This window comes from Callithrix jacchus, chromosome 5 (assembly GCF_049354715.1).
Source record: "Callithrix jacchus isolate 240 chromosome 5, calJac240_pri, whole genome shotgun sequence".
NCBI classification, from domain to species: domain Eukaryota; kingdom Metazoa; phylum Chordata; class Mammalia; order Primates; family Cebidae; genus Callithrix; species Callithrix jacchus.
Window position 1 is genome coordinate 88,720,969 of NC_133506.1, and position 12,436 is coordinate 88,733,404.

Here is a 12,436-nt window from a genome sequence, read left to right on the forward strand (position 1 = left end):
CAAATTTTCAGGTAAGGGTGGTACAAGTTCGAGCCAAGAGCTGATCCGAGCCTCCAAGACCCATCCTAATGCACACACAGAAGATGGCACCCCTGCTTTTATGTCTATGGGCAGCAGCGTCTCCAGCTCTCCTGCCAAGCAGTGGCTGCCTGCTGCTGCTGTGGCTCTGGCCTTTCTAAGGCCCAGGAACTAGGGTGGTGCCATCAGGCTTTCCAGAGACTGAAGCCAGCCAGGGTCTGTGTCGACACTCACTGGGGAAGCTGCCTAGATGCAGGGCTCCCAGGTGGTGTTCCCCCTCCTGTGCCCGTCCTCCCTGCGTCCTCCCTGCCTCGGTTCCATGGCACTAAGCACTGGTACGTGCAGACAGCAGGTCCTGACCACAGGCAAGAGGGAAGGGGTTCAAGGAGGGCCAACAAGCTGAGGGAGCTGCACTTCCATTTGCTCCGAAGGTGGTTGTCCTGGCTCCTGCGACTCAGGGACCCGGGGCATGCGCACATCTGGGAGGAATCCAGAGATGAACAGTGGCCTCTAGGACGGCAGTGGCCCGCCCCGACTGGACGGCAAGGCTTCTTAGTCTAAGTGTTGGCCTGCAGGTTCTGAGTGTGGCTCTGTGCTTTACAGGAGGTACGTGGAAGATCCCTTCCGAAACAGGGCGCTCACAAGGCCATTCATTCGACATAACTGATAACCCATTTGTGTGCAAGGAGGGGCCGTGTCCCATGCCAGGGGAGGGATTTACAGGGATAGACATTCCAATGTCTCTGGACAGAAGTGGACCCACCCACAAATGTGTCTGCTGCATTTGCAAACCTGCACCTCGGATGAGATTTACTCCCAAGGTAGCAAGGGCCTTTGAACCATGGCTCTCCTTTCCCAGTCTTGACAGCGAGAATGCTTTCTCGCCCTTCCCTCCTAACTGGGTGGCCCTGGGACTCTGGCTGTTCTTGGCCCCTCTGAGTTCTCAGAGCAGAACTGTGAGAAGCAGCTTCAAGGCCTGGAAGCAGCCACTCCCCACCCCCAAGGGCTCTGCTGCCCAGCAGACCAGAACCTGGCGACCAGAGGGAGCGCACGTAGCCCTCACAATCACTTGGCTTCCTCTGTGAGAGCTCAGGATGAGGGTGACTGATCTCTGGCAGTTTCTGGAACTGAGAGCTGTGAGAGGCACCCTCATCCCCACCCACTCCCACCACCTGCAGTCAGAGTCCACCTAATGCAATCAGTGCATTAAGGACAGCAGGACCCGCAAGGCTTAACCGAGCTGAGCATCGCTCTCCCTCCCTGCGTCCACTGCATTTTATTAAAAGGCAACCAGGACTAATCTCATTATTGGGACCAGACACTACACATGGCGCACAGCCTGGGGGTGGAAGGCGGAGCAGGGAGGCTGGGAAGCAGGCGGCCTGCGCTGGCCACAGCCCTTCTTATCAACAGCAGGGTTTGAATTGAGTTAGGAAGGATTGTGACTGAGGAAGGGACATCACTTCTTGATGGGTGGAGGGGAAAACAGCTCAGTTGCCCCAGAACCTCCTAGCATGTGATGAAGGAGAAAGCAAAGTGTGGTGTGAGCTGTTAGGGTACTTTCTTAGCACCCCAGTTGCCCCAGAAAGAAGGAGCTTCCCGGGCGGTACTCCCCCTTCCATGCCAGTCCTCCTGTGTCCTCCCTCCTCAGTACCAGCATGGCACTAAGCACGGGTGCCCTCAGAGACAACAGGCCCGGACCAGAGGGCAGGATAAGAGAGAAGCCATTACAGGAGGGGGCAAACAAGCTGAGAGAATGGCATTTCCATTTGCTTCCACGGTGGCTGTCCTGGCCCATGCAGCTCAGAGACCGAGGGCATCCAGACTGCTTGGACCAGGCACCAAGGAACCAGGTACCCGGAAAGCAGCAGAGCTTGAAGTCAAACACTGAGCTCCTTTCCCCCACCAGACAGGGAACTCCCAATGCTTACGAACAAAAATGTTTCCATTTCCATGAAAATCACAAGAAAAAATGAACATTTCGGATTGAGGAAAATGTTGCAATTTTTTTTTTTTTTTTTTTGAGACAGAGTCTCACTCTGTTGCCAAGGCTGGAGTGGCGTGATCTGGGCTCACTGTAACCTCCGCCTCCCAGGTTCAAGCAATTCTCCTGCCTCAGTCTCCCAAGAAGCTGGGATTAGATGTGCATCACCACATCTGGCTAATTTTGTATTTTTAGTAGAGACAGGGTTTCACCATGTTGGCCAGGCTGGTCTTGAACTCCTGACCTCAGGTGATCCACCTGCCTCAGCCTCCCAAAGTGATTTTTTAAAAACTTATTTTAATTATTATTTTTTTTTATTTTCATTTTTTTGAGAGACAAGGTCTGTCACCCAGGCTGGAGTACAGTGGCATGATCATAGCTCACTGCAGCCTCAGACTCCTGGGCTCCAGGGATCCTTCCATCTCAGCCTCCCAAGTAGCTGGAACTACAGGTATGCTAAAATGTCCAGTTAATACATTTTTTTTTTCTGAGAGATAGGGTCTCACTATGTTTTGCAGGCTAGTCTCAAACTCCTGGTCTCAAGCAGTCCTCCAGCCTTGGCCTCCAAAAGCACTGGGATTAGCGAGACATAAGCCAGCCCTAAAATATTTTGTTTTATTTTTTATTGTAATCCAGTCTGGATTATACTTGTCTTTATACCAAGGCAGTTGTAAGATATAATTTTTATTTTTATTTTTATTTTTTTTAAGACGGAGTATCACTCTGTAACCCAGGCTGGCGTGCAGTGGCACGATCTCGGCTCACTGCAACCTCCACCTCCTGGGTTCAAGCAATTCTCCTGCCTCAGCCTCCTGAGTAGCTGGGACTACAGGCTCATGCCACCATGCCCAGATAAGTTTTGTATTTTTTAGTAGAGACAGGGTTTCACCATATTGGAAGGGCTGGTCTCAAACTCCTGACTTCGTGATCCAACCGCCTCAGCCTCCCAAAGTGCTGGGATTACAGGCGTGAGCCACAGTGCTCGGTCCTGAATTTTTATTATATTTTTATGGAGGAAGGCACCTATGAAGACCAGTAGGCCAGTGGCTCATGAAAGGCCCAGTGCAGCCCAAGTTAGAGAGATGTGATTTCAAAGCAGGCTCACTGTTTATAACCGTCAGCTCCTGGACAAGCCAAGTCCCTTCTCCAAGCCTGCTTCCTAATCTATAAAGTGGGAGGATATCTGGATCTACCTTACTGACCACAGAGTTACTAGCTAAACGTTTTAGTGTCCAGCACAGTGTCTGCCATGCAGTCAGCACTCCATCAAAGAGCAATCTCAGAAACACGAAATCTGTCCTAAGAGCACCTCAGGAGAATCGCACTGTGGACACAGGTTTGGGGCCACAGAGAGCCAGATGGCAGCTGACACTAATAAATCCACACTACCTTTCTGTCCACCATTAGCCCCCGACACCGAGCAGAAACTCCTGGGGCTGGGAAGAACACAGGATGGTCTGCTTTTAATCTGTGATATTTTATATTCCTAAAATTCATTTATGAATTGCTCAGACAGTAGAGTACTTTTTCCCAGTGAAACTACGCTTTTAGAGGGGGTTAATTTCTCATTCCCCTCTACCAATGCCATCTAATGCCACTGAACCACCTGGTATTAGCATGAGCCCAAGCTCTGCCTACCAAGGGAAGGTGGTGGGGACAGTAAAGTAGTAGGACAAGGCTAGGTGTGGTGGCTCTTGCCTGTAATCCTAGCACTTTGGGAGGCCAAGGCAGGCAGATCACTTGAGGTCAGGAATTCAAGATCAGCCAGGCCAACATGGTGAAACCCCGTCTCTACTAAAAATACAAAAATTAGCCAGGCATGGTGGTGCATGCCTGTAATCCCAGCTACTCAGGAGGCTGAGGCATGAGAATCACTTGAACCTGGAAGATAGAGGTTGCAGTGAGCTGAGATCGTGCCATCCTGGCGACAGAGCAAGACTCCATCTCAAAAAAAAAAAGAATTCAAGAAAGAAAGAAAAGGAGTGGGACAAGCAGGGTGGTTCCACCTCCAGCTCTAGGAGGCTCCTCTTTCAAGGGGATGGGGCTGCAGCCACGTGGTATTTTCCTGCCTCCATCCAATTTCACAGGAGAAATCCAGGCATCTAGAGGAGGTGGCAAAGCTTCTCTTTTTTTCATTAGCTATGAAAACGAAGGGGCAAAATCTAGGCGCCCTGGATGTAACTTCATTTACGGATTCAGAAAATCCACAAAGGCTGCCAAGGTGGAATGAATGAGAGAAGGGGGTGACCAGAAGGGAGAAGCCTGGGAAGGGGACCCCAGATCCACACGGACAAATCCTCACTCCGTGATGCAGTGGGGGACGGGGCAGGGAGTGAGGGAGGGTGGCCCTGCCATCTCCCAGGTGTCAAGGTGGCGGCAGCTCCACCCTCGGCACAGTTGGCACCAGCCAGACCCACCACGAGCCCACCGAGGCCACTGAAGGAGTGGGGCTTTCCCACTCAGGAAACTCCTACCCTCGCGCTCTGAAGCTGGGGGCGTCGGGAGACCCAGGCGGGGACCTGCGGCTCCACGTTGGAGCCCAGGCCCTGCTCCGGGCAGGAGGCGGTGGCTCCGGTTTCAGGTTTCAAGAGGGCAGCCATGCCAAAGGCTGGTTGATCCACTTGCACCCTACCTTGCTCTAGAACGCGGCGCAGGAGCAAAGATCCAAACTCCGGGTCCCCGGCAAACGGGGTCTCGATTCTAACTTCAGCAGACACCGGGCACCGGGGCAGGCCAGGGCGGAAGCCGCCCGGACTCGGAGAGGCAGAGCCTCCGAGAGGGCCCGGGGTGCGGGTCGGCGCGGGAGTCCGGTGCGCGGCCTCAGGGGGCAGGTGCTAGGCCGGCTGCTGCTCCGGAGCCCCGCGCGGTACCTCCCTGCGCAGTCGGGACTCACCTGGGCCGCCCCCGCTCCCACCCCCGGCCCGGCCGCCTACCTCTCCTACCCGAGCGTCCCGCGAGCCTCCCCGCGCCGCTCCCGAGTCGCTCAGCCGGTTCCGCGGGCCTCGGCGCGACGGCGTCGCCATGGCAACCGGGCGGCGGGCGGGGCGGGGTCCCGCGGCCGGAAGTGGCGCACGCAGCCCGCACCCCGGCTCAGGACGCGGCCCCGGGGCTGCCCCGCACGTGCCAGGTCCCCGCGGTGGCGGCCGCGCTCGGGACCCGGCCCTGCCAGCTCTGGGCTCGCAGCTGGGCGAACCGCGGCCACCGTGAGCCCGGCCTCTGGACCAGAGTTCGGGAAAGCTTCGCCATCAGGGCCTCGCGACCCTCCCTGCGGGGCTCCTACGTTCGGGGGCGCTTGGGGTCTGCGGCCCGCGGGGCTGCCCCGAGGGCCGCGGGGTTCGCCCGGGCAGGGGCGGGGCGGGTGGGCCGGGTAAGCCCCGACTGCGCACGAAGGACCTGGGGTCTGCCAGGCCTGCGGGGCGGGATGGGGCCCGGTCTCAGAGGAGAGCAGGTGCCAGAGGCGAGACCCGCCGCCCTTCCCCGGCCTGGCCCCGCGCTTTCTGATTTTCTGGCTCCAGGCCTCCCCTTCTGCCCTCTACCTTCTTCCCTGCCCTGCCCTGCCCTCGCCCTGCCCGGGTCCAGGAGGCCACTAGGTGTCAGAACCGGCTCGGGCCTTGGCCCTGTGGGCACCTCCCCAGCCCCCACGGGGGAGACGACACTGTCGGGAAGGCCAGGACTAACCCCCGCCCCAGCTCCCACAGAGCAGCCTCAGGGGAACACCGGTGGACGCGGAGGCCAAGACCAAGATCGGGAGCCAGCCCCTTCGGAGCCCGGTCCAGGCCCTCCGTCCAGGAAGTGCTGTGGGTAGATAAGGGGTCCAGCTCAAGATTTCCTACAAGCTGGGAACAAAGGGTTCTTTCCTGTCTGATGACGAGTCAGAAGTAGCAAGCGCCTGGGGGTAGTAGGGAAATGGGGTTTCCTCCCGGCTAAGGGAAACCGGCCTCAGCGCAGGGACACCCTCCCCGACCTGCCCTCCCGGCACCAAGATTCTGGGAGGTAGGGAGGGTGGGGGGCAGGGAGACCTGCTTACTTGGATGTACTTTGTGTAGACCGTGGGCTTCCCACAGACAGTGGGCAAGGGAGGCCCTGGGGATCATACTCGCTTAGTACACAGAGAGTAGAGTCTCCAGCACCATGCAAGACGCCCAGGCATGACCACTGCACGAGGCATACTTTCCCACGGGCAGACACAGCAGAGTCCACCCCCTCAGAGAGACCAAACTTAAACCCTCCAGGAACAGAAAATGTTTAGGGTATCTTTCAGTTGGAGGAAATGAATGGGTAATTTAAGGTAAGAAACAGCTTCCCTAGCGTGCTAACAGGCAGAATGCCTGTGGATTGAACATGGAACTGAGCCATGTCCTTTGTTTGGTTTGTAGGTTCGGACTTGGAGAGGAGGAGTGGGGACAGGCTGAGCAAGTCTGAGTTCCCTGGTGACAGCCCTGGGCCTTCAGCCCCTTCCAAAGCCAGGAGAGACTCCTGCTGAGTGATAATGGGGACCCGTTATCTTCCCCCATGCCCCGCGCCCGCCCCAGCAGCACTGGCCTGCAGGCCTTTCCCTTAGGAGGGAGAGCAGTTGTCTCCCTGCCAGCAGTGTTCTCAGGGGCCTGCTTCAAGTGGGTCAAGGTGGGTGGGAGTGTTCTGAGTGAGGGAGAGGCCTGCACACCCGATGCATGGGGAGCTCATGGCTACACCCAACTCATTTTAAACAACAGGCGATGCCACCAAACTGCTGTCCAGCACCAGGGCCTGAAGGCCTTGCCGCAGCTGCCAGATTCCCCAACCCAGGACAGCAGACACCCAGAATGACTGCCTTCCAACCCCATCCTTGCTGCCGAAGCTCCTGGCTTGGAAGCCTAAGAAGTGTGCACTCCTTCAGCTTGGGAAAGGTGGGAAAGGAGAGGACCCCTCCTGTCCTTTCTTTTTTTTGAGATGGAGTTTCGCTCTTGTTACCCAGGCTGGAGTGCAATGGCACGATCTTGGCTCACCGCAACCTCCGCCTCCTGGGTTCAGGCAATTCTCCTGCCTCAGCCTCCCAAGTAGCTGGGATTACAGGCACGCGCCACCGTGCCCAGCTAATTTTTTGTATTTTTAGTAGAGACGGGGTTTCACCATGTTGGCCAGCATGGTCTCGATCTCTTGACCTCGTGATCCATCCACCTCAGCCTCCCAAAGTGCTGGGATTACAGGCTTGAGCCACCGCGCCCAGCCTTCCTGTCCTTTCTTAAGCCGCCCAAGATGAGCTCAAGCCTCCCGAGTTGAAATGCTGACTGTGTTTCTTGTGGAAACCCCTCCCTCCCCACACCTCGGAGCCACGCTCCCCTCTCTGCTCTCAGACGCACCAAGTTCACACCCATCTCTCCATGGAATGTTCTTTCCTGAATCATCACTGGGCTCATTCTTTCAAATCCCAGCTCAAGCAGTCACCTCCTCAGAAGGCCTTCCCTGACCATCCAGAGGGCAGCTGGGGCAGGGTTTGGGATTCCTAGATTCCTCATGCTGGGAAGCCACACCTAGAGTGCCCCCTGGTCTCTGACAGAAAGCATTTAAGGAGCAAGAAGCATCAAGGAAGCAGGCAGAATGTGAGCAGAGCTGGAGACTCAGGCACAGACCCACCTGGCACCTGGCTAGTCACTTCCCCCTTGCTAGGGTTACCAGATTCAGAAAGTAGAGGAAAAAATTAAAAAGGATTCCCAGTTATATTCAAATTCAGGCTGCATGACTGGCTTACACCTGTAATCCCAGCACTTTGGGAGGCCGAGGTGGGTGGTTCTCCTGAGGTCAGGAGTTCGAGATCAGCCTGATCAACAAGGTGAAACCCCGTCTCTACTACAAACACAAAAATTAGCCAGGCATGTTGACAGGCACCTGTAGTCCCAGCTACTCAGAAGGCTGAGACAGAAGTGCTTGAACCCAGGAGGTGGAAGTGGCAGTAAGCCAAGATTACACCACTGCACTTCAACCTGGGCGACAGAGCAAGACTGTCTCAAAAAAAATTCAGTTAGTTTTTTTTAACATGAGCATGTCCCAGATATTACATGCAGTATACTAAAGATGTATTCCGGCTGGGTGCCATGGCTCACATCTGTAATCCCAGCACTTTGGGAGGCTAAGTCTGATCACTTGAGGTCAGGAGTTCAAGACCAGCCTGGCCAATGTGGTGAAACCCCATCTCTACTAAAAACACAGTTAGCTGGGCATGGTGGTGGGCACCTGTAATCCCAGCTACTGGGGAGGCTAACACCGGAGAATGACATAAACCCAGGAGGTGGAGGTGGAGGTTGAAATGAGCCAAAATCACACCACTGCACTCCAGCCTGGGTGACAGATGAGAATCTATCTCAAAAATTAAAAAAAAGATGTATTCCTCACATGTGAGCAGACATCCTGTGTTTCATCTGACAGTCCTGCTCCTCTTGCTCAGGTGTGGGACAGATGGGGTTGGAGCCTCCTGCAGTGCTAGCCCCTCCCAACAGCTTCCCCCCTCACCTCTGAACCAGTTTACCTCATTCAGCAGGGACTTCAGGCAGAGGCCTTGACCTTAGGCAGCAGAGGATACAAAGCATCAGAGATGGATTCCCAGTCCTCAGACACTGTAAGACTCAAACGCACACCATGCATTCTTGGGAAAGTTTTATTTTTGTACCTTCTCTGTGCCAGGCACAAGGGGAGATATTGGGGAACAGTAAACAAGACAGGCACCACCCTGTTCTCACAGGCCTTTCCTCAGGGGGAGCTGCACAGAGACTTGGGGCCAGCCTTTGAAACACTCTGCCCAAGCCCATCTCTGACACCCTACAGAGGGGAAACCAGGATAAGGTAAAGTGCATAGGAGGGAACCTCAACCCAGATGTCAGGGTCAGAGAAGGCTTATTGGGCCATGACACAGAATTATCAAGCTAGAAGATGCTCAGGTGTTAACCCAGCAGAGACAGGCAGGAGCGTCCCTGGCTAGAGGAGCAAGGATGATGCGAGGGAAGGCTGTGGGGGCCTGACCTGCAACCCTTGGAGCTCCTGGGCTTATTTTCATGAGGATTTGCACAGACAGAGGAACAGTGCAGAGCTGGGCCACAGGTTGCAGAATCAGCACGCAGGAGCCAAGCCTTCTCCAAGATCTGGAGGGGGCCTGCCCTGAGGGACCTCACAATTGACAGACACATCCTCCTACAACTTTAAGCCCGGGGGCATCATCTTCCGGGCCTGCTCCCTGAGAAACTTGAAAGTAGGGGATTACTTTTAGGGGCTCGGTGGCTCACGCCTGTAATCCCAGCACTTTGGGAGGGCGAGGCAGGTGAATCCCGTGGTCAAGAGTTCAAGACCAGCCTGGACAAGATGGTAAAACTCCATCTCTACTAAAAATACAAAAATTAGCCAGGCATGGTAGCATGTTCCTGTAATCCCAGCTACTCAGGAGGCTGAGGCAGAAAATTGTTTGAACCTGGGAGGTAGAGGTTGCAGTGAGCTGAGATTGCACCACTGCACTCCAGCCTGTGCAACAGAGCTAGACTCCATCTCAAAAAAATGAAATAAATAATAGACCAATTAATCACTCAGGGAGAAAATCTATCTCCCAGCTTCAGGGGAAGGGAAAGGAAAGCAGCAGCACTGGCAGGACCCACCAGAACAACCAACAACACCCACAAGGCTTCCAGAGCCATGGCGAAGACCGTGAGCCACCTGCAGCCTCTGGAATGTGGCAGGAAGGAAGCTGAGGGACATTGCTGCCTGTGAGGTGTCACCCTGTCCCTGGTTAACCCCGAGGCTGGTCCAGTCTGTGAAAAACAAGACAGACAAAAAGAACCAAATACTACTCCAAGAGGAATGGAGAAACCATGACAGCCAGGACAGTTAAGCCCCTTTTACTTACCTCTGCTGGGCCCAAGGGAATGGGACATAGGACTGAGAAGCAGGGCTGAGGACAAGCTTCATGAAGGAGGTGGCACGACAACCCTGGGCACCCAAGGCAAGAGGCGGCCAACGGAGTGGGCTTCCCCAGCTGTCCAGTTCATTCCTGGGCAGCCCTCTGGGGAGCCTACCCTTTCCCAGGGGATTCCCTGGAGCTGGAGGAGCAGCGCAGAGCCTGGGTCACAGGCTGCAGATCAGCACGAGGGAGCCAGCCAAGGACCAATCTGAAGGAGGTCTGTTTTCTCTCCTTCCTTTCTTCCAACAAAGGCTTACTGCCACCTACTGTGTGCCAGGCATTGTCCTGGAGAGACAGATAAAGATCTACAGACAAGGTCCCTGCTTTCATGTAACTTACAAGTGGGGAGACAGGGAGTTAAGAAGTAAACTAACGTTGGGGCGTGGTGGCTCACACCTATAATCCCAGCCCTTTGGGGGGCCAAGGCAGGCAGATCACTTGAAGCCAGGAGTTCCAGACCAGCCTGGCCAACATGGCAAAACCCATCTCCACTAAAAAAATACAAAAAGAAAAAAAAAATTAGCCAGGCATGATGGCACACACCTGTAGTCCCAGCTACTCAAGAGGCTGAAGTACAAGAATTGCTTGAACCCAAGAGGCAGAGGTTGCAGTGAGCTGAGATTGCACCACTGCACTCTGGGTGACAGAGCAAGACTGTCTCAAAAAAAAGTAACATACTACATGTAATTACAATCCATATGTTTGCATGTGTATATATGTCTACACACATGCACAGAAACCTAACTGCATGTGTTTTGAAACACAGGTGTTATGTTTCAACCTAACAAGCAGCATGACAAAAAAGCAGAAGGGGACTGAGCATCAAGCGAGGGCAGGCTCTTGTTGGGGGCACTGGGAAGGTTCTGGGGAGGGAGAACTGGAGTCACAGGCCCCATGAAGGTCTAGGGGAGGCCACTCCCATGGAGGGAAGTGTGAGGGCAAAGGCCCTGAGTAGGAATGTGTGTGGTGTCGCCATCCTGCCCTGCCCTCGTCCACTCCTGTCCCCATCAGAGGGGAAAGTTGCTGAGTGTGCAGAGATAGGCAGGCAGGAGTGCCAGCGGGCCAGGCCATCAGAGAGGGCAGAGGTTGAAAATGTGAGATGTGTTGCAGGGACCCCACCAGCGATTCCTGGAATCTAGGAAGCCTCCATTAGACCCGTGGCTGTAGCTGTGCCTGACCACATCCATCACCTGCCCTTGAACCTGGACATCAAGCCAAGCTCCCTCATCCACCCCAAAGGTTTGCCCTGCGGCCAATGCTGCGGCTGAGTGGGGGGCATTGCAGCCCCAGCATTGCATTGCCCTGGCCACCTCTCCCCTCCAGGAAGGAAATCACAAAGAGGTTGTGTCCCAGGCATGTCCTCAGTCCCCACCTCCCCACGTTTCCCCTTAAGTTGATAGGTCAGTTAGTCAGCTGCTCTGTGAGCTTTGGGGCCAGCATGAAGAGCAGGAACAGCCCCAGCCATCTAGGACAGGGAAGCAAGGGTGTGAGGCCTGGGGTGAGTGATGACCATGGCCTTGGGTGGTGTCAGCAGACATAAACATTTGGAGGGGGAAGATGAGGTGCTGCTGATAGTGACAGCCATCTGATCACCTCCAGGAACCCACCATAAACGGCAGGGCTGGGGCTCCTGCGCATTGTTCAAAGCCTGTGAGGCTCTGAGGTTTCATTCGGCTCCCAAAGCTACCCCAGCTCTGGCCGCACACCCAGCCCCTGGTTCTCCACCCAGCTCCTCGTCCCAGGAAAGCAGTGAGGATGTCGCGGTTTCTCTGAGCCAAAACTGCAAGGCAACATAGCCGAAGCCTGGAGGATGCCCCAACTGGGCTCACTGACCTTGGTGACTCCTCCAAGGTCGCAGCAAGTCAGCTGCACAGTTGTCCTGAGTGAGAGGTTTCACCTGACTCTGCTCCCTCCTCTACTCCAGCCTTTATGCTTCTCTTGAGCTTGGCCCTGGCTGCTGCATCCTGCCTTGAGCACTCCTATCAGGTCAGCTGATTCTTGTCAAGAGCAGGTTAGATTCAAAGGGTACAGTGACTGTAATGCAGAGGCTCCCCCACCCAAGAAGCCACAGTCCTCTAATACCTCCCAGCCGTTGGGAGACTCTCAGAGGCGGCCTGGAGCTAGGGGAATCGCATGCTCAGCTGGTCTCCTGGTTCCAGCTGATTTCAGTCTCTGGCCTCATTGCCCCATGGGTCAGTCAGTGCTTGCTGCCTTCCGGGGATCCAGGGGCAGCTCCCAGAGCAGCAGCAGGACCCTCCTACTCTTACAGCAAGAGGGAGCTCAGGGCTTCTGGGTAGATTTGGCTCAAGGCCTGGCCTCAAAGTTCTCAGACCCAAGAATGTTCTCCAAATGTGGGTTCTTAGGTTCCAGCGCCCACAGCTGTTGGAAGGAGACTCCAATAAGTCACTATTATGCTTGATATGTTAAGTCATTATTAGACTTAACAGCCTGGGGTGTGATGTCAGGTCCAGGTGGATGTGACTGAGTGCTCTCATCTCTGAAGGATTTTTTTCTCC

General features: G+C 55.0%; 1 protein-coding gene across 31 annotated transcripts in view; it reads right to left on the minus strand.

Moving 5' to 3' along the window:
• CYB561 (cytochrome b561) overlaps positions 1-4,997 on the minus strand; it is a 35,563-nt gene extending 30,566 nt beyond the window's left edge. For 22 of the 31 annotated variants that reach the window (XR_013535651.1, XM_078373498.1, XM_008996869.5 and 19 more), the window contains exon 1: positions 4,936-4,997. The gene's annotated coding sequence lies outside the window, so the exon portion shown is untranslated. Of the gene's footprint in view, positions 1-4,634 lie in introns of all 31 variants that reach the window. The other 9 variants (XM_078373495.1, XM_008996866.4, XM_078373486.1 and 6 more) reach the window with 2 other exon arrangements.
• Between the last annotated feature and the right edge of the window lie 7,439 nt (positions 4,998-12,436).